This window comes from Oryctolagus cuniculus, chromosome 9 (genome assembly GCF_964237555.1).
Source record: "Oryctolagus cuniculus chromosome 9, mOryCun1.1, whole genome shotgun sequence".
NCBI classification, from domain to species: domain Eukaryota; kingdom Metazoa; phylum Chordata; class Mammalia; order Lagomorpha; family Leporidae; genus Oryctolagus; species Oryctolagus cuniculus.
In genome coordinates this window covers 110,409,582-110,428,506 of record NC_091440.1, presented here as the reverse complement: position 1 = coordinate 110,428,506, position 18,925 = coordinate 110,409,582, and the positions used below count along the sequence as shown (strand labels likewise).

The window sequence follows — 18,925 nt, the reverse complement described above, 5'->3', positions numbered from 1 at the left end:
ATAGCAGTTTTACGAGAATTTAACATTAAGTAATCTCTTGGAATATACAACCTAGTAGATAACTTAGAGTACTTTTTCTGCCGATGATTTTGAGGATATCTAGCTCGCATGGGATCTCATTAATATTGTCAAACATTCTTGGAAGCCAGGAAAAAAACAACACAGTGAACACTGAAATCTGGTCATTTTTATTTCTCCAAATTGGCCTCCGATCTTTGTTAATGTACACAAACATTCTTCAACACGAGTGTTTAAACACGAGTCTGAGTTCGTTTTTCCACCTAACGTTCCTGCAGTTACACACTTCTCTATGTTGACATAGTCCTCACCTCTGTCATTTTTAATAGTTATGTAATAATCCTGTTGTTTGCTTAGTCATTTCCCTGTTAGACACTTGGATTGCTTCCAATTTTTTCCACTGTTACCGTTAGCATTTCTAGGACATCTGTGTACACTCTCTCCCTTAGGAGTATTTCTTTGGGGAATATTCATAATGAGAAGAAATCAAATGAATGGGAATGAACATCTTTCTAGAAGGACCAATTCATAATGCCATCAATTTTGTAAGAATAGCACCAGAAGGCCTTGAGACAACTCAGTTTTGTTTTAAGATTTATTGTGTTTATTAGAAAGGCAGACTGACAGGGCGATTAAGATCTTTCATCCACCAGTTCATTCCCCAGATGGCCACATTAGCCAGGGGTGGGCCAGGCCAAAGTCAGGAACCTGGAACTCCATCCAGGTCTCCCACATGGGTGGCAGGGGCCCAGGGACTTGGACCATCTCCTGCTGCTTTCCCAGGTGCATTAGCAGAGAGCTGGATTGCACGTGGAGCAGCTAAGACTGGAACTGGTTCTCCCATATGGAATGCTGGCATCACAAGTGGCGGCTTAACCCACTGCACCACAATGCCAGCTCCAGAATTTTCTTAAATTAATGCTTAGTTTGGCTTATTTCAGCTCCACAAATGTGCATTGATTCCCTATCATGTGCCAGAAAATCAGGCTAGTTTGAGGCTAAAAAGTTGAACAAGATACAGTGTCTATTCCAAGAGATGGCTGAGCATTGGAAGAGAAAGATACAGAACCAAACATTTCCATTTAGTGTGGGAAATGTAAGAAGTATGTGTCGGGAACAAGTAAGCACAGAGAAAGTGCCTGCCTGGGAAGTACTAGGGAAGATTTTCTGGAAGCACTGGTATTTAGCTGACCCTTGAGATTTGAACAGAATGGACGAAGATTTGGAGAGAAAGGAGGTGCAGGATGAGAGAACATAATAGACAAAGGCACAGAGGATTGTTCAGGATGTTTCAGGAAGTTTGGCATTGCTAAGAATAGAGTGGGAAGCTGGGAATGCCCAGAGATGAGGTTGAAGGGTTATAGAGTAACCAAGCCACAGTGGCTCTCAAACACCATGTTAGGGGAAAACTGTATTAGCCTCCTTTTCATCAATGTTATGAAATACCAGATGCGGGCTAAGTTTATAAAGTAAAGTTAGGACAGCTCTGTGGCGCAGGTGATAAAGCCGCCACTTAAAGCACAGGCATCCCACATGAGTGTCTTTTTGAGCCCTGGCTGCTCCATTTTTGATCTTGCTCCTTTCTAATGTGCCTGGGAAAGCAGCAGAGAATGGACCAAGTGCTTGAGGCCTTGTACCATGTGGGAGACCAAGAGGAAGCTCCTGGCTCCTGGCTTTGGTTTAGCCCAACCTTAGCTGTTGTGGCCATCTGGGGAATGAACCAGCAGATGGAAGACCTCTCTCTCTCTCTCTTTCTCTCTCTCTCTGTAACTCTGCCTTTCAAATAAATAAAATAAATATTTAAAAAAATAAAAGGAAAAAGGTTTGTGTAGCTCACAGTTCTGGACATTCAAAGGTAAAACCAGGCAGCCCTGTCGGTTGGCCCTCTGACCAGGGCCTGATGGCAGATGGTGTCACAATGGTGGAAACGTGTGGGAGGAAGAGATCACATCTTTAAAAAAATATTTATTTGTTTATTTGAAAGGCAGAGTTACAAAGAGTATAGGAGAGAAAGAGAGAGACTTCCATCCACTGGTTCATTCACCAGATGGCTGCAATGGCCAGGGCTGGACTGGGCCAAAGCCAGGAGCTCCAGGTCTCTCATATGGGTTCAGGGCCTAAGTACTTGGGCCATCCTCCACTGCTTTTCCAGGTGCATTAGCAAGGAACTAGAACAGAAGTGGAGCAGCTGGGACATGAACTGGTGCTCATATGGGATGCCAGTGTTGCAGACAATGGATTAACAAGCTATGCCACAATGCGAGCCCCCAAGATTACATCTGAAAAAGGAAGCCAAAGCATCATTCAGGGGTTTAGTTTGCTATTTTAATAATTCACTCTTGGCAACAGTTCAGGGATCCACACAAGGGCTACTTTAATCCCTTCCAAGGACACAACTCCAACTGATCCAAGGACCTCCCACTAGGCCCCACTTAAAGGTTTATTGCCCGGCTGGTGCTGTAGCAGGAAAAGATACCACCCGCAGTGCTGGCATCCCATATGGGCACCGGTTTGAGTCCTGGCTGTTTCATTTCTGATCCAGCTCTCTGCTATGACCTGAGAAAGCAGTAGAAAATGGCCCTGCACCCACGTGGGAGACCTGGAAGAAACTCCTGGCTTCAGATTGGCCCAGCCTGGGCTGTTGCAGTCATGTGGGGAGTGAACCAGTGGTTGGAAGACTTTCTCTCTCTCTCTCTGCCCTGCCTCTCTCTAACTCTGACTTTCAAATAAGTAAATAGATCCTTTTTTTTTTTTTTTTTTTTTTTTTGACAGGCAGAGTGGATAGTGAGAGAGAGACAGAGAGAAAGGTCTTCCTTTTTGCCGTTGGTTCACCCTCCAATGGCCACCGCGGCCGGCGCGCTGCGGCTGGCGCACCGCGCTGATCCGATGGCAGGAGCCAGGTGCTTCTCCTGGTCTCCTGTGGGGTGCAGGGCCCAAGTACTTGGGCCATCCTCCACTGCACTCCCTGGCCACAGCAGAGAGCTGGCCTGGAAGAGGGGCAACCGGGACAGAATCCGGTGCCCCGACTGGGACTAGAACCCGGTGTGCCGGCACCGCTAGGCAGAGGATTAGCCTATTGAGCCGCGGTGCCGACCAGTAAATAGATCTTAAAAAAATTTTTTTCATTGTCTCCCACATCACCTCAATCTTAAAACACATGATCTTTCAATGGGACAAATCACATCCATACCATAGCAGGGGAAACACTAAAGATTTTTCAGCTGTAGCCTTGCGGGGTTGGTATCATTGACAGTTGTGGGAAGAGTGGTTTTTAGAGCCACTAAAGCCAGGGGATAAATTAGAAGGTTACTGAGTTGTTGAGAGAGAGTATCAGGGGTGTGACTAGTGTTGGTAGGATGGAATGGAACAGATAAAGTACAAAATACGGTGGAGACAAAGTTGGCTAATGATACTCAGAGCTTCTACTCAGGTCAGTTAAGTCCATCAAGCCACAACATCAAAGGAATAGAAGGTAAACCCCTGCCATGAGGGGAGGCAAGAGAAAAAAATGGAAGCCATCAGACCACCTCCAGGTGCTTTGCTTGTAGAGAAGCTAATCCAAGGTGAAACAACCACCAAGTGTCTCATAGTCCCTCTTCCTTCTCAGTATTTCTTTGGAAGTGCAGTCTTCATGTGGTCATAAGAAGACTCTCTCTGTGGCTGACTGTTGCTATGAGTCTGAGGAAACATGATTGATGGTGGGAAAGGGGCTCTGGAGAACCAAGAAACTGGAATGACAATAGCTGTTTTGTGGTTAGCAAAGACTTTAGGTGCCATTGACCAACCACTACTCCTTCTTGTCTTTGCATTTACCTAGAAATCAAAGTTGGGGCTGGCCTGGTGGCACAGCCAGTTAAGCCACCACCTGCAATGCCAGCATTCCATGTCAGAACACTAGTTCAAATCTTGGCTGCTCTGCTTTTGATTCGCTCACTGCTAATGTGCTTGAGAAACAATGGAAGATGGCCCAAGTACTATGATACCTGCCACCCATGTGGGAGACTTGGATGAAATTTGAAGCTTCTGGCTTCAGCCTGGTCCAGACCCAGCTGTTGAAGCCATTTGGGGAATGAATGGAAGATCTCTTTCTTTGACTTTCCCTTTATTTCCCTATCACTCCGACTTTCAAACAAATAAAATAACTCTCTAAGGAACAAAAAAGAAATCAGAGTTCTGGTGGGACAGGAAGTATGGAGCAGCAGGTTAAGCCACTGCTTGGGACATTTGCATGTCATAGTGCCTGGGTCAAGTCCTGGATACTCCACTTATAATCCAGCTTCCTGCTAATGCATCGCCTGGGAAATAGCAGATGATGGTTCAGGTACTTGAGCTCTGTCACCCTTGAGGGAGACATAGATGGAGTCCCTGGCTCCTGGCTTCAGATTGGCCCAGCCCTGTATTTTACAGGCATTTGGGGAATAAACCACAAATGGAAGACCCACCCCTCTCTAACTATTCCTACCCATCCAACCCATCATTTTTTCCAGCAGGAGAAAATAAACATTTTAAAGAAATCAAAGTTGTGGGGTAGGTGTTTGGTGTGGTGATTAAAGTACTGCTTGGGATGCCTACATCCTATATCCAAATATGTGGGTTGGAGTCCCAGCTCTGCTCCCTATTTCAGCTTCCTGCTAATGTGTCTCCTGGGAAGCAGCAAATGATGGCTCAAGTACTTGTGTCCCTGCCGCCCATGTTTGGAGACCTAGACTAACTTCCCAGCTTCTGGCTTTGAACTGGTCCAGCCCCAGCTGTTGCATTTGAGGAGTTTACCTGCAGATTGCCTTCCAAATACATTTTTAAATCTTTTTTTAAAAAATCCAAGTTCTAGTAGTTGATCACTGGGTTTTCCGAGCTTAGGTCAAGTGCCTGTTCACTGGCTGCACTGTATAGGGAAATGAAACAAGCAGAAATGGGTAACGGGACTTCACCCTTCCAGCAGTATTACCTGTAATCACAGAGAAGAATTCTCAGGCCAGGAAATCACAGTGAAAGTGGTATAATATGGGAAGGGAAACTGATGCTTAGAAAAAGCTAAAAAGAAAATAATCACAATAAACATTTTAACCTAACTGACCCAAGTGGAGTTTATTTTAGTGCAAGGTGAATGTAAATTCTTCTCCTGTTATAATGTTGATCACTTTTTGTTTAAAAAAATGCTTTTCTATAAATGTGTTATTGCTTGTCTCATATTAATTTACTGCCATTGTTTACATATACTTCTTTAAAAAAAAAGAGGTATTTATTTATTTGAAAGACAGAGTTACAGAGAGAGATATAGGCAGAGAGAGAGAGAGAGGTCTTCCAACTGCTGGTTCACTCCCCAAATGGCTGCAATGGCCTGAGCTGGGCCAATCCAAAGCGAGGAGTCAGGAGCTTCTTCTGAGTCTCGCATGTGAGGGCAGGGGCCCAAGCACTTGGGCCATTCTCCACTGCTTTCCCAGACATATTAGCAGGGGGCTGGATTGGAAGTGGAGCAGCCGGGACTCGAACCAAAGCTCATATAGGATGCCAGCGCTGTAGGCCAAGGCTTTGACCCACTGCCTCACAGCACCGGCCCCCATTATATACATATACTTCTATAAAATCTGTTGTATTTCATTGATTAACTTACCTGCCTTTAATTCAATAAAATATAATTTTGAAAAGTGCTGCTTTATAGCAGCATTTTTCCTTTTCTGTTTAAGTTTCATTTTTTATTCATTTATTTGAGAGTCAGAACAAGACAGAGAATGAGCTTTCATCTGCTGGCTCACTCCCCAAATGCCCACGACAGCCAAAGCTGTGCCAAGCTGAAACCAGGAGCCTGTAACTCAAACCAGGTCTCCCATATGGGTGGCATGGACTCAAGTACTTGAGTCATGACCACTGCTTCCCAAAGTCTACATTAGCAAGAAGCTGGAGTCTGGAACTGCATGTGAGATTCAAACTCAGGAACCCAGATGGGGGATATGAGCATCTTAACCCCTGAACCAAACACCAACTCCCAGGGGTTTTATTTGTAAAGAAGGACTCCACCATCCTTGCCTATTGCTTTCAAAATAGATGTGTTTCGTGCTCACTTCGGCAGCACATATGCAAAATGAATGTGTTTGGTAATCTTACTTGATTATTCGTTTGGATAAATCTAACACTGGGAGTTCCTCAATTGCCCCAGGTTTCCTAATGGGATCAACTGAAGGCAATTTAAGTTGGTCCACTTCCTTCTCCACAGGTGTACACACCTGCACAGAACACCTGGGAACCTGTGGGTTAAACACACTCTATATCATTAATATAGAAGTGTTTGCCCCACAGTCCCTATTAGTCATATCTAATTTACCACAAGTCTTTTCCTCTGATGCCAGGAAAACTGCAGCTGAGTCCACACTCCTCCTGAAGCTATAAAGACTCTCTTATCTCCCAGGCCACTAGGAGACAATCGCTTTTGTCTCTCCCTTTCTTGGGCTTAGTCATTATCTTCCACTGCAGTCCTTGCAACCTGGATTGTAACACCTGCTTTTTTTTTTTTTTTTTTTTTTTTTTTTTTTTTTGTATCTACAGAGGCATAATAAATCTTAAACTGTCCTTCAACGTTAAGACTCCTTGGAATAGTTTAGTTTTTACCATGTTTCTTAGAGGCAAGAGAATGTTGGATATTGGTTTTCTTTTTTAACTCTTCTTAAAGCCTATTTTTGATAGAAGACTTACGTCAGTTCACACTAAACAACAGAAGGAAGCAAAGTGTGTATTTCCTAGAACCCTGAAAGTTGATCATTTTTGTTCTAATTATTTTTAAAATATAGTGAGTTTTCAATTTTAGTTGCTTTTGAATTCAATGAGAAAATTATGTAATTCATCTTTCTACAATCTTTTTTGTTTCCATTAATTTTTAGAGCAGTGTTTGGCTCATGGAGGGTCACAGCAAAATTGAGTGGGGGAACAGAGATATCCCATACTACCCCTGCCTCCAGGCATGCATAACCTCCCCTGGTATCATCATCCTCATAGAGTGGTACATGTGTTACATGTAATGAACCTACCTTGACCCCAAGCCCACAGTTTGTATTAGGGTTCCCTCTTGGTGGTGGACATTCTGTGGATTTGCTCTTCACTATAATATCGTAAAGAGCAGTTTCACCACCCTAAAAAATAAAACCCTTTGTCTTCCACCTGTTCATCACTCACTCCCCCCGAGCCCCTGTCAACCACTGATCTTTTTACTGTCTCCATCACTTCTTCCTTTTCAGAATGTCATATAGTTGGGAACATATATACCCTTTTTCAGATTGGCTTTTTTCACTTAGTAATATGCATTTAAGTTTTCCCCATGTCTTTATATGGTATGTTAACTCACTTCTTTTTAGCACTGGATAGTAGTCCATTACCTGGATGTATCATTACATACCCATTTACCCACTGAGAGAGACATCTGGGTTGCTTCCAAGTTTTGGTAATTACAAATATAAATGATATAAATATCTTCATGCACAGTTTTGTGTGAATATAAGCTCTTAACTCCTTTTGGTCAATACCAAGGAGTATGACTGTTGGATCTTATGGTGAAAGTATGTTCAGTTTTGCAGCAAAGTACCAAACCGTCTTCTAATGTAGCTGTGCCATTTTGCATTCCCACCAGCCAGGGATGAGAATTTCTGTTACTCTATATCCTCACCACCAACATCCTATATTGTCAGTGTTCTAGATTTTGGCCATACTGACAGATGTGCAGTGGTATCTCACTGCCATCTCATTTTGTATTTCCCTGATGGGACGTATGATTTGGACATCTTTTCATATATTTCTTTTCCTTCTATGTATCTTCTTTGGTGAGATATTTGTTAAGGTCTTTGGCAGTTTTTAAGTCAACTTTTTTGTTTACTTATTGTTGGATTTTAAGGGTTCTTTGTATATTTTGGGTAATAGTTCTTTATCATATATATCTTTTGCAAATATTTCCTCCCAGAGGCCAGTGTCATGGCACAGTAGGTTAAGCCACCACTTGCTATGCCAGCATCCCATATAGGAGTGCTGGTTTAAACATCGGCTACTCCACTTCCAACCCAGCTCCCTTCTAATGCACCTGGGAAGTTTCACATTTTAAATTTGTGCCTGTGACCCACTTTGAGATAAGGTTTGTGAAGAGTGTAAGGCCTGCTTCTAGATTCTTTGTGTGTGTGTGTATGTGTGAATGTGGATAACCAGTTTCCATGAACATTTGTTAAAAAACTGTCTTTGCTTCCTTGCATTGTTTGCTCATTGGTCAAAGATCAATTGACTCTATTTATGTGGGATTTTTGGGGGGCTTTTTATTTTGCTCCATTGTTCTGTTATTTGACCATTGCCACACTGTCTTGTAGCTGTACAGTTAAAGTCATGTAATGTCAGTTGTTTGGATTTATTCTTCTCTTTCAATAATGTGTTGTCTATTCTGGGACTGTCTCAGACTTTTTTTATTTGATTTATTTGAGAAGCAGAGAGAGAGAGAGAGAGAGAGAGAGAGAGAGAGAAAGAGAATGCTCCCTCTGCTGGCTCATTCCCCAAATGCCTGCAATGGCTGGGGCTGAGCTGGGGCTGAAGCCAAGAGCCAGAAACACAATCTAGGACTCTCAGGTGGTTGGCAAGCCATCATCCCTATTTCTCAGAGTCTGTGTTGGCAGGAAGCTAGAGTTAGGAGCCAGAGCTTGAAACTGAACCCAGGCCCTCCAGTGTGACATGTGGGCATCTTAACCACTAGGCTAAACACTGATTCTTTTGTAAAAACTTTGGAGTTGGTTTGCCAGTATACACAAGATAACTTTCTGGGATATTGATTAGGATTGCATTGTTAAGGTACATTTTATGGCTCAGGAATTCAATCAAGGTCACCCATGTGGGTGACAAGGACCCAAGTACTTGAGCCATCAGCTTCTGCCTCCGAATGTCTGCATTAGTAGGAAGCTGGAATTCGAATTCAGAGCCAAGGCTCAAATCCAGACACTCCGATGTGGCATGTGGGCATCTTAACTGCTAGGTCAAATATCCACCCAGATGGTGTTATTAAATCAACCATGTCCTTACCCATATTCTGCCTGCTGAATATATCCATTTCTGATCGAAGGGCGTTAAATTCTCCAGTTTTAACTGTGGATTGGTTTATTTCCTCATTCTGTTCTGTCATCCTTGGGCTCACATACTCTGACACTGTTTGAAAGTACATATGTTAGACAAAGGATTGTTGTGTTTTCTTGAAGAATTGACCCCTTTATCATTATGTCATGCCCCTGTTTATTCTCAATACCTTTCCTTGCTCTGAAGTCTGTCCTGCTTGAAATTGGTACAGCAACTCTGACTTTCTTCTGACTCGTTGTTAGGAAGCTATGTCTTTCTCCATACATTTACTCTTTTTTTTTTTTTTTAAAGATGTATTTATTTGAAAGTCAGAGTTACACAGAGAGAGAAGGAGAGACAGAGAGAGAGAGAGGTCTTCCATCTGCTGGTTCACTCCCCGATTGGCCGCAACTGCTGGAGCTATGCCAATCTGAAGCCAGGAGCCAGGAGTTTCTTCCAGTCTCCCACACAGGTGCAGGGGCCCAAAGACTTGGGCCATCTTCTACTGCTTTCCCAGGCCATAGCAGAGAGCTGGATTGGAAGTGGAGCAGCGGGTCTTGAACCAGCGCCCATATGGAATGCCGGCACTGCAGGTGGCGGCTTTACCTGCTACGCCACAGTGCTGGCCCCCATGCATTTACTCTTAATGTATATGTGCCTTTATGTTCAAAGTGGGTTTTTTGTAGACACACATATGTACTTGGTTCTTGTTTTTTGATTTACTCGATCAATTTTTTAAACCGATATATTTCGACCACTGACATTTAAACTGTTTATTGATACAGTTGGATTTGTATCTGTCATATTTCCTACTGTTTCCTATTTGCTGTCCTTATTCTTTATTCCTATTTTTATGTTTCAGGTTTTGGGTTTTTTGGTTTTTTTCCCTTTTTATTTTAATTGATCACTTTTTGTGATTGTTTTCTCTCCTTTCTTAGTATATCATATATATCATATATATATTTTTATATTTTTTACCTTTTTTGTGGTTGCCCTAGATTACAATACATACTTACAACTAGTCCAAATCCATTTTCAAATAACAGCATACCACCTCTCAGGTAGTGTGGGTACCTTATAATAAAAACTCATCCTGGCCGGCGCCGCGGCTCACTAGGTTAATCCTCCGCCTTGCGGCGCCGGCACACCGGGTTCTAGTCCCGGTCGGGGCGCCGGATTCTGTCCCGGTTGCCCCTCTTCCAGGCCAGCTCTCTGCTGTGGCCAGGGAGTGCAGTGGAGGATGGCCCAAGTGCTTGGGCCCTGCACCCCATGGGAGACCAGGAGAAGTACCTGGCTCCTGCCATCGGATCAGCGCGGTGCGCCGGCCGCGGTGCGCCGGCCACGGCGGCCATTGGAGGGTGAACCAACGGCAAAGGAAGACCTTTCTCTCTGTCTCTCTCTCTCACTGTCCACTCTGCCTGTCAAAAAACAAACAAACAAAAAAAAAAACACAAACAAAAAAAAACAACTCATCCTAATTTCTCCCTCTCCTTGTTTTTTTTTTTTTTTTTTTTTTTTTTTTTTTGTTGCTGTCATTCATTTCACTTACACATAAACATACATAACCTTAGGTATTCCTACATTAGCAAAGATATTGTTCCTATTGTGTTTAACAAACTGCTAGCCGTTAGATCAATTATGAATAAGAAAAAGAAAAGGTTTTATTGTATCTTCACTTCTTCAAGGTTCTTCTTTCCTTAATTTAGATCTGAGTTTCTGACTATATGATTTTCCTTTTTTCTAAATAAGGTTTTTTTTTTAACATTTCTTGGGAGATAAGTCTACCAGCAATAAATTCCCTCCATTTTTGTTTATTTGAGGAAGTCTCTATTTCTCTTTCACTTTTAAATGTTAATTTCATGGGAACAGAATTCTAGGTTGGTGGGTCTTTTGTCTCAACACATTAAAATTTCCCTGGACTCTATTCTTGTGTGCATGATCTCTGGGGTGTTTGATGTAATTCTAATCTTTGCTTTTCTATAAGTCAAGTGTTTTTGTCTCTGAGTTCTATCAGAATTTTTTCCTTCATCTTTAATTTTCTGTAGTTTGAATACACTATGCTTACCTGTAGGGGGGCTTGTTTATTTGTTTCTGACATTTATCTTTATTAGTGTTATCTGAGTTCCCTCTCTGTGATTTGGTGTTTGACATTCGTTTGGGGACATTCTCAGTAATTGCTTCAAATATTTGTTGTTTCTTATTCTAGTATATTCATCTCAAAATATTATACTTTTTATAGTTTTCTACAATTCTTTATATTCTTTTTCCTAAGATTTATTCATTTATTTGAAAGGCAGGGTGACTGAGCTGGAGGTGGGGAGTGGTAGGAGGCGGGGGAGAGAGAGAGAGCATCCATCTGCTGGTTCAGGTTCACTCCCTTAATGGCTGTAACAGCTGGGACTGGGCCAGGCAGAAGACAGCAGTCAGGACCTCCCTCCAGGTCTCCCACATGGGTGGCAGGAACTCAAGTATTCCAGCCATCACCTGCCACTTCTCAAGCACGTTAGCCACAAACTGGATTAGAAATAGAGTATACCTTTCTCTCTGTCTCTCTCTCTCACTGTCCACTCTGCCTGTCAAAACAACAACAACAACAAGAAATAGAGTACAAGGACTCAAACTGGCGCTCCAGGATGAGATATGGGCACCCCAAGCAGCAGTCCAACCTGCTCCGCCACAGCACTGGCCCCAGTTCTTGATATTCTGGTGTGGATCTTCTCTTCAGTCTTTTTTTCTCTCTCCTTTTTGGATTTGGAGGTGCCTGCTGAGATACCCCCAAGTTCAGAGTCTTCCCTCAGCCATGTCCAAACTTCATTTCTGTTGTAATATTTTTGGTCTCTAACATTTCTTTTGTTTCTTAGAATTTTCTTCTCTCTGATTATATTACCCATCAGTTCTCCTATGCTGTCTACTTTATCCTTTGGATCTCTTAGTATATTAATCATGATTGTTTTAAATTCCCAATCTGATAGATAATTCCAATATCCCTGCCAGACCTGAGTCTAGTTCTGATGCTTGCATGGTCTCTTCAAACTGTTCTCTGCCCTTTGTAAAATGCCTTTTAATTTTTTCTGGAGAGCCAGTCATGGTGTGCTGGCCAAAAGGAATTGTAGCAACCAGGGCTTTAGTGATGCAGAACTAAGATTTATGGGGGAGAAGATACATGCTATATTGCCATGGTTAGGTCTCAGTCTTTTGGTAAGCCTCTGGCTCTGGACTGTGAACTTCACAAATGCTTTCCAGATCCCTCCTCCCTTAGCTGGGACAGAATAGTTAAGAGTAGGCCGGCTTTGGTCTTTCCCCTCCCTCAGGTCAGTTGCACTGTTATACAACTTCAGCAGGGGAAGCTCTGCCTAAATCATTTGTCCTCAGGGCAGACTTTATTAATAAGAATAGAATGCTCTGGCCTATTCCAAGATGGTTTCTATTTCCTCTCCCTGCTGGAAGCATGAGAGGATTTTCTTCCACTATTCACTTTGAGAACCTGGTAGAGTTCCTAAAGGTAAAAACCAGCAAAAAGATGGGAACCTCCCAATGACTCTTGAGTCCATGGAGTTTTTAGCCTGCAGACTGGTCCACACCAAGCTTCCAAAAATTCATGTTACAGTTCAGGTTTTGCTACCCCATCACTGTAAGTTGTGATTTTCTGCATTCAAAAGTTTCTACAAGTCTGGAGATAGTGGTTTTCTCTGTTACTTCATCTCTGTTATGGTTCTAATCAGAGTGGATTTTTCAGTTTGTTCAGCTTTTCATAAGATAGAATGGAGTGTGACTTCTAACCTCCTTATGATAAGAAAAGAAACTAAAGTGCCTAATCCACTTTTTTTTTTCTGAAAGTTTTAGCACTTTAAAAATTATTTCTGAGACAAGCATTTGGCCTTGTAGTCAAGACACCCAATCTCATATCAGAGTACCCAGGAACAATTTTCAGCTCCAGCTCCCTCCAGTGCTCAAATTGTTGGGTCCCTGCCACCTATGTGGAGAGCTGAATTGAGTTCCTGGCACCCAGCAGCAGCCTGCTCCAGTCCTGACTGTTGCAGTCATTTGGGAGTGAACCAGATGCAAGCTCTGCCTGTCTCTTCATCTCTCTGTCCTTTGAATACATTTTTAACAATAAAAAAGCTATTTTTGCCTATATTTAGCACTGGTTTGTGTCCAGTCTGTTCCACTTCCAATCCAGCTCCCTGCTAATGCACACAGGAGAGCAGTGGAAGATGGCCCAAGTGCTTGGGCCCCTGGACCCATGTAGGAGACCTGGATGAAGCTCCTGGCTCCTGGCTTCAGATTGGCCCAGCTCCGGCTGTTGTGGCCATTTAGGGATCAAAGCAGTGGGTGGGATCTCTCTCTCTCTCTCTCTCTCTCTCTCTCTCTCTCTTTCTCTCTCTCTCTCTCTCCCTCTGTAACTCTGCCTTTCAAATAAATAAATCAATCCACTGGTCCACTCCCCAAATGGCTGCAACAACCCGCCTATCCGAAGCCAGGAACCAGGAACTTCTTACATGTCTCCCATATGGGTGCAGGGGCCCAAGAACTTGGGCCATCCTCTGCTGCCTTCCCAGGCCATTAGCAAAGTGCTGGATTGGAAGTGGAGCTTCCTACTGGTGCCCATATTGGATACCGGTGCCACAGGCAGAGGCTTAACCACAGCACTGGTCCTATAAATAAATAAATCTTTGTTAAAAAAGAATTAATATCAATTTTGGAATGTTTATACCTTATTCTTAAGTGTATTAACCGTGTAATAAACATTTAGGTGTTTCTGTTATGGTTGCCTTCACCTTAAGTGTAACAGTGCTTTCTTTTCTTTGAAAATATAGGTTACATTTATTCTAATCAGAAAATAAAGCATGCTTCTTATGAAAAATGTATGCAGTATAAAAATGATGAATGGAAGTTTTCTCTTGCCATCAGTTCTCACCCTCTAGGAGTAATCCTGAACTTGATAGTTTGCTAATGTTCCTACATAATGTTTTTGGTTACACAAACAAGTATATTTCAAATGTGTGGTTGAGATTTTCTTTTACAAAAATAACATTATATAATGCTATGCAACTTTTTTTTAAAGACTTATTTATTTATTTGAAAGCAGAGTTAGAGAGAGAGAGAGAGAGAGAGAGAGAGATCTTCCATTTGTGTTGACTCACTCCCCAAATGGCCTGTCTTCAGCCCTGTCTTTTGCAGTAGCTATAACTTTCTCTGGCTGTGGTTCCAGATGTCACTGGGTCCTGTTGTACCACATATTCTCCTCCCATCTTAGGCCCTCCCTCGGATATAGCTTTCCACTGTCACCGGTCTTGAGCTATTTCATCTTCCTTTGTTTGCTTAGTCCCACTGAAGTTAACCCTTCCTTAAAAATATTTTTTGAACCAATGGAAATGAATTCTCTTTTTACAGACATTTTTCCAAGGTGGTACTGTCACTCATTATAATGACAGGCCATGATTTGTTTGTCCCTTTATTGATTGGCATTTATCATATTTTCACCTGAATAATTACAAATACTACAAACATCCTTGTGTGGATGGGGTGAGGTGTTGTTTGTGTGTGCACACTTTTGCAAGTATCTCTGTAGGAGAGATTTCTAAAATTGGGATTTCCTGAACAAAATACACATATATTTAATTTTTTATTTATTTTTTTAAAGATTTATTTATTTATTTGAAAGTCAGAGTTACACAGAGAGAGAAGGAGAGACAGAGAGAAAGAGTGTGTTTCATCTGCTGGTTCACTCCCCAATTGGCTGCAATGGCCGGAGATGTGCTGATCTGAAGCCAGGAGCCAGGAGCTTCTTCTGGGTCTCCCACGTGGGTACAGGGGCCCAAGGACGTGGGCCATCTTCTACTGCTTTCCCAGGCCATAGCAGAGAGCTAAGAAGTGAAGTAGCCAGAACTCGAACCGGCGCCCATATGGGATGCCAGTGGTGCTGGCAGTGGCTTTACCTGCTATCCCATTGCACCGGCCCTGACACATATATTTTAAATTTGGTAACTATTTTATTTCCCTACTGAGTGTAGATCCACAATATCTTCTCCCTAGAATATATTTACAACTAATGAACAACAAACAAGCTATAACTGTGATGGATGAAAAAATAAGACTCTGGTCAAATATGCATGTTTAGGCCATTAATCCGAAAGAAATTATGGATATTTTTAAACTTACAAATAAAGTAAGTCTTTATAAAAGAGTTTTTGAATCCTACAGTTATTCAGACAATGTAATCCTTCAATCAGCTTTATTTCAAGGAGACAGAACAATTTCCGACTGTTTGAACTAATCTGACCAGAAAGTTTCAGTGGCCCCTAAGTGTATTAAATTAAGCACATGATGAAAAATAAAAGTCAAAGAACATTCTGATGGGAAGTTTTAGTTTTATTCACATAACACACAACCTCTATTCAGGACCCAGATAGCAAGATGTTTGCTATTACATTCCACGTTTAAGTTTACAAGTTTTAATATTTCAAATAAATTGTTCCCAAAGAAATAGAGCAGAGATGTTCCTTGGGCATTATATGTAAGAATAAGCTTAAAATTATCTAAGTTTCCAACAGTAGGGAAGTAGATGGACTTGGGTACATCATACTGCAGAATACTGTACTGATTATTAGTGCGCCTGAACTCCTGCGCTTGGGGTTCTTTTACCCTTTCTGTATCTTCACATGTGAATGATCTGATTGTACCCTTTGCCCATTTTTCTACTGGGTTGTCTTTGCTTCTTATTCACTTATTGACTATGGGGCTGGCTTTGTGGTGTTGGGAGTTAATCTGCCTTTTAAAACACTGTCATCACATATCCCATTGCTAGAATCCTGGCTCCTCCACTTTTTTTTTTTTTTTTAAGATTTATTTATTTATTTGAAAGTCAGAATTACAGAGAGAAAGGGAGAGATAGATAGAGAGAGATTTTCCATCTCCTGGTTCACTCCCCAAATGGCTACAACAGTCAGCTGTGAGCCAGGCCCAAGCCAGGAGCCAGGAACTCCACCCTGGTCTACCCCATTGGTGTCAGGGACCCGAGTAACTGGGCAATATTTTGCTGCCTTCCTGGTGCATTAGCAGGAAGCTGGATTGGAGATGGAGTAGTCAGGACTTGAACCAACACTCTGATATGGGACACTGTCATCACAAGCAGGGCTTAACCCATAGTGCCCCAGTGCCAACTCTATAATGCGATTTTTTTTTTAAGCCAAGAGAGTAGTTACTTAGGGAAAGGAAGAGGGTAGAGGTGAGATGGGTCACACTAAGGTGACTGATAGGGCGCTCTCTTTTGGCTTGGGTGGTAGTTAAAAATATTTTTCTCTTTCTAGTAATTTGCTTCATACAGTTTCCTGAATCTGTTTTCTTTTTCTTTAAAAAGTTACATAGAGGGGGGCAGCTGTTTGGCTCAACAGTTAAAATGTTGCTTAAGACACCCTTATCCTATATCAGGGTGCCTGGGTTTGAGTCCTGGCACCACTTCTGATTCCAGCCTACCGTGACGGCTCAAGGAGTTGGGCTCTTGCCATTTGTGTGGGAGACTTGGATTGAGTTCCTGGCTCCCAGGTTCAGCCACAGCCTTTGTAGGCATTTGTGGAGTAAACCAGTGGTTAGGAGTTCAGTTTCTCTCTCTCTCTTTCTCTCAAATAAAAAATGTTAAAGCAGTTGTAGAAAGGATAAATACGGATAAATACTGCATGAAATTACTAATATGAGACCCCTGGATGTGAAAATTCATAGAGAAGGAAAGAAGACTAGGGGCAGCAGGAATAGTTAGTGTTTAATGGGCACAGAGCTTCTGTTTGGGATGATGGAAAACTTCTGGAAATGGAAGTGGTGATGGTTCCACAATGTGAAAGTGCTTAATGCCACCAAACTGTACACTTAAAAATGGTTAAAGTGGGGGCACACATTGGGCATAGTGGTTACATACCCTCAATCCACATTGGAGTGCATGGTTTCAAGTCGCAGCTCTGCTTCTGCTTCTGGCTTCCTGCTGATGCACACTCTGGGAGGCAGCAGGTGATGGGTCAAGTACTTGGGTCCCTGCCACACCTGTGGGAGTCATGGATTGAGTTCTGAGCTCCAGCCTTAGCCACTGTAGGCATTTGGGGGAAAAAACAGTAGATGGTTTTCTCTCTCGAGATCTCTCTCTCTCTCTCTCTCTCTCTCTCTCTCATCTCCCTGTGTCTTTCATATGAATAAAAATAATTAAAGATAGAATTGTAAATATTATGTTGTATATATTTTACTACAATAAAAATAAATCCCCATACATTGCAGAGGCAGAGGAGCTCACTACACAGCTTTGCAAAGTAACTGAAGGAAAATGTGAAATTCCTGAAAAGATTAGCCATATTAAAAGAGATTAAGATGGCCTAGAATTATCGCTAAAAGGTGCCAGCCTTCATCAAGAGACATGGGGAGCAGCAAGGCTGGAGGTTCCTGAGGACAAGCCACAGAATACAGGCCCCATCCTGTATCATGCAGTGAAGCAGATGTTATGGAAAAAGAACTCAAAAAGAGAAATTAGGAAATCTGAGTGCTGGCATGACCATAAGGATAAAAACACAACAAGACAAATCAAAATCCATGCAATCTGGTTTTTCCCCCCTTGCACTCCTTCTTCAAAGGGCCACAGCCCATTTTCACTCCTCTCCATCAAGAGTCTCTCTTTTTTTTCCTGGGCTTCTCTCCATGCCTTGTACTAGGGTTGGAGAGAGACAGAACCAGTAGGATAGAGAGAAGGAGGAGAAGATTTGTTTTAGGAATTGGCTCATATGATTGTATGGACTGATATATTTGAAATTTTTAGAGCAGGCCCTCAGGCTGAAAATCCAGGGAAGAATAGAGGTGGCAGTTTTTTATTTGTTTCTTTGGCAAAACAATTTTTTTTCATTATTTTAAAGAGAGACAGAGACAGAGAGACATCATCCATCTACTGCTTCACTCCCCAGATGCCCACAATGACTGGGGCTGGGGCAGGCTTAGGCCAGGAGCTGGAAAGTCCATCCAGGTGTCCCATGTGAATGGCAGGAACACAATTACTTGAGCCATCACCTGCTGCCTTCCAGGGTGCACATTAGCAAGAAGCTGGAAATAGGAGTAGAATTGAAACTCAAACCCATGCACTCTGATATGGGATGCAGGCATCCCAAACCCTGTCTCAACCACTGTGACAAACTCCCACTAGTGAGTCCAAAGTCTACAGGCTGGAAATCCAAGTAGGAGGACACACTGAGTCCTGAGGCAGAATTTCTTCTATTTCAGAAACCCTATCTTTGCTCTTAAGTTCTTCAACTGATTGAATGAAGCCCACCTCCATTATGGAGGATAATTTGGTTTATTGAAAGTTTACTGATTAAAATGCAAATCACTGACTGCCTGGTTCAAGTTCTGGCCGCTCCACTTCCAATTCAGCTTTATGCTAATACAGCCTGCTAGGCAGCAGGTATAACTGGGTTTCTGCCACCACGTGGGAGACACAGATGGAGTACTGGGCTTCTGACTTCAGCCTGACCCAGCCCTGGCTGTTGTAAGCATTTGGGAGTAGACCAGAGATGGAAGATCTGAGTGTGTGTGTGTGTGTGTGTGTGTGCATTTGTGTATCATTCTGCCTTTTGAATAGATGAAAATAAATACACTGTTTTTAAAAGTAAAAGACACCTAAATAATACGTTTACAGCAGTATCTGGACTGAGTTTGACCAAACAACTGGGCACCTTGGCCCTGCTAAGTTGATACACACAATCAACCATCACAAACCTCACTGCCAGTCCATGGCTCTTTGCTGCCAATGGATCGAGGCAAAACTTCTTCCTCCTGCTTCCCCAGAAAGCATGAATGGACCAACCCTGCTGCC

The 18,925-nt window shown here is 42.4% G+C and overlaps 1 protein-coding gene across 4 annotated transcripts in view; it reads right to left on the bottom strand.

The window, feature by feature from the left end:
- The window catches only part of APOLD1 (apolipoprotein L domain containing 1), a 65,867-nt gene that overhangs the window by 10,249 nt on the left and 36,693 nt on the right, over positions 1-18,925 (bottom strand). For 3 of the 4 annotated variants that reach the window (XM_051850267.2, XM_070049400.1, XM_051850269.2), the window contains one exon: positions 16,997-17,118. The exons of the other annotated variant lie outside the window; for it this stretch is intronic. The gene's annotated coding sequence lies outside the window, so the exon portion shown is untranslated. The remainder of the gene's footprint in view (positions 1-16,996; positions 17,119-18,925) is intronic. 4 annotated transcript variants of the gene reach the window in all.